The sequence below is a fragment of the Pristiophorus japonicus genome, chromosome 27, assembly GCF_044704955.1.
Source record: "Pristiophorus japonicus isolate sPriJap1 chromosome 27, sPriJap1.hap1, whole genome shotgun sequence".
Lineage (NCBI taxonomy): Eukaryota > Metazoa > Chordata > Chondrichthyes > Pristiophoridae > Pristiophorus > Pristiophorus japonicus.
The window spans coordinates 22,744,338-22,747,693 of record NC_092003.1 but is presented as its reverse complement, the minus strand read 5'-3'; positions in this window follow the sequence as shown (position 1 = coordinate 22,747,693).

Sequence of the window (3,356 nt, the reverse complement as noted above, 5' to 3'; positions counted from 1 at the left end):
CAGCACTTTGCAATTTTTCTCCATTTAAATTATAATTTGCTTTTCTATTTTTTCTGCCAATGTGGATAACCTCACATTTTCCCACATTATACTCCATCTGCCAAATTTTTGCCCACTCACTTAGTCTGTCTATATCCCTTTGTAAATTGTTTGTGTCCTCACAATTTGCTTTCCTACCCATCTTTGTATCATCAGGAAACATGGCTACATTACACTTGATCCCCTCATCCGAGTCATTAATATAGATTGTAAATAGGTGAGGACCCAGCACCGATCCCTGCGGCACTTCACTAGTTACTGATTGCCAACCTGAAAATGACCCATTTATCCCAACTCTCTGTTTTCTGTTAGTTAACCAATCTTCTATCCATGCTAATATATTACCCCCAACCCCGTGAACTTTTATCTTGTCAAATGCCTTCTGGATGTCCAAATACACCACATCAACTGGTCGCCCTTATCCACCCTGCTCCTTATATCCTCAAAGTACTCCAGCAAATTTGTGAAATGAGAGTTCCCTTTCATAAAACCATGCTGATTGTATTATGCTTTTCCAAATGTCCTGCTACTGCTTCCTTAATAATGGATGCCGGCATTTTCCCAACAACAGATGTTAGGCTAATTGGTCTCTAGTTTCCTACTTTTTGTCTGCCTCCTTTTTTAAGGACAAAGCAGCCCACTTGATTGGCCCTGCATCCACCACCTTAAACATTCACTCCCTCCACCACCAGCGCACCGTGGTTGCAGTGTGTAACATCTACAAGATGCATTGCAGCAACTTGCCAAGGCTTCTTTGGCAGAACCTCCCAAACCTGTGATCTCTGCCACCTAGAAGGACAAGGGCAGCAGGTGCATGGTAACACCATCACCTGCACGTTCCATTCCAAGTTACTCACCATTCTGACTTCGAAATATATTGGCTCTTCCTTCATAGTCGCTGTGTAAAAATCCTGGCAATTCCTCCCTAACAGCACTGTGGGAACATCTTCACCACACGGACTGCAGCAGTTCAAGAAAGCGGCTCACCCTCACCTTCTCAGGGCCAATTCGGGATGGGCAATAAATGCTGGCCTGGACAATGCCGCCCACATCTGAAGAATGGAACGGAAACAAACAAATTAATCAGAATGCACGAGATTTCTGGGGAGGTGATTGGCCCAGACACTGTGGTAGTGAATGGTATTTAGAAAGGTCCGGATAAAGGGACAGGGGAAACACAGCTACAAACAGACACACAAATATAGACACACACAGACACACACAGGTAGAGACATCCCCCAAACACAAACACAGCCTGTACGCAGGCATATATTACACATGCACAGCTTCTACGCAGGCATATATCACACACGCACAGCCTTGTACGCAGATATATATCACACACACAGCACGTACACAAACCTATATCTCACACACACAGCCCGTACACAAACCGATATCACACACACACAGCCCGTACACAGACATATATCACACACACTGAGAGAAGCACTAACGACCATCCTGGGAGCTCGAAGCCCTGCCGGCTCCTGATGCCAGCTTACATGACATCACACAGACTGCGATGCCAGGTTACCGACGTCACACAACTTGCGTTACATAGAAACATAGAAAATAGGTGCAGGAGTAGGCCATTCGGCCCTTCTAGCCTGCACCGCCATTCAATGAGTTCAAGGCTGAATATGCAACTTCACTACCCCATTCCTGCTTTCTCACCATACCCCTTGATTCCCCTAGTAGTAAGGACTTCATCTAACTCCTTTTTGAATGTATTTAGTGAATTGGCCTCAACAACTTTCTGTGGTAGAGAATTCCACAGGTTCACCACTCTCTGGGTGAAGAAATTCCTCCTCATCTCGGTCCTAAATGGCTTACCCCTTATCCTTCGACTGTGTCCCCTGGTTCTGGACTTCCCCAACATTGAGAACATTCTTCCTGCATCTAACCTGTCTAACCCCGTCAGAATTTTAAGCGTTTCTATGAGCTCCCCTCTCATTCTTCTGAACTCCAGTGAATACAAGCCCAGTTGATCCAGTCTTTCTTGATAGGTCAGTCCCGCCATCCCGGGAATCGGTCTGGTGAACCTTCGCTGCACTCCCTCAATAGCAAGAATGTCCTTCCTCAGGTTAGGAGACCAAAACTGTACACAATACTCCAGGTGTGGCCTCACCAAGGCCCTGTACAACTGTATCAACACCTCCCTGCCCCTGTACTCAAATCCCCTCGCTATGAAGGCCAACATGCCATTTGCTTTCTTAACCGCCTGCTGTACCTGCATGCCAACCTTCAATGACTGATGTACCATGACACCCAGGTCTCTTTGCACTTCCCCTTTTCCTAATCTGTCACCATTCAGATAATCGTTGTCTCTCTGTTTTTACCACCAAAGTGGATGACCTCACATTTATCCACATTATACTTCATCTGCCATGCATTTGCCCACTCACCTAACCTATCCAAGTCGCTCTGCAGCCTCATAGCATCCTCCTCGCAGCTCACACTGCCACCCAACTTAGTGTCATCCGCAAATTTGGAGATACTACATTTAATCCCCTCGTCTAAATCATTAATGTGCAGTGTTGCTAGGTTACGGCTGTCACAGGTGCTAGGGCGGTTTACGTGCGCCAGGATTCAAATCAGGAACCACGTCACTGGGAGCGGCCCCGCCTCCGGCTGTGGGAGTGGGCGGGGTGCTTCAGGAGCTGTGACCGGCTTGATCGTGGGATCTGTCAATCAGCTGCTTTCACCCAAGAGTAGCGTGGGATCAGATCCACTCCCTGAGCCTGCACTGCGCATGTCATGGATCCCAGGATGTTGACGGTTGGTGAAAGAAAAATAAAATGGCGGAAAGTGATTGGAGCCGCTGAGGGGGAGTGTCCCGGGGGCAGGTTGCTGAGGGGGAGTGTCCCGGGGGCGGGAGGGAATGAGGGCGAGTGTCCTTGGGGGGGAGGGGCTGAGGGCGAGTGTCCTGCGGGGGAGGGGCTTTGGGCGAGTGTCCCGGGGAGCTGAGGGCGAGTGTCCCTCGGGGGTGGGCGAGCGGGCTGAAGATGAGTGTCCCGGGGGAGGGGCGGAGCTGAGGGTGGGTGTCCCTCGGGGGCTGGGGGTGAGAGAGGGGGCTGAAAGTGAGTGTTCCGGTGAGAGGGAACCGGGGTTCGGACTGTGGGGAAAGTGCGGGGCCCAGAATGGGAGTGCATCCTTCAGCTGTACCTGCCCTGGGAGTGTTTGATGAGACAGTGCAGAGGGAGCTTTACTCTGTATCTAACCTCCTGCTGTACTTGCCCTGGGAATGTTTTGGTGGGACAGTGTGGAGGGAGCTTTACTCTGTATCTAACCCGTCTATACCTGCCCTGGGAGTG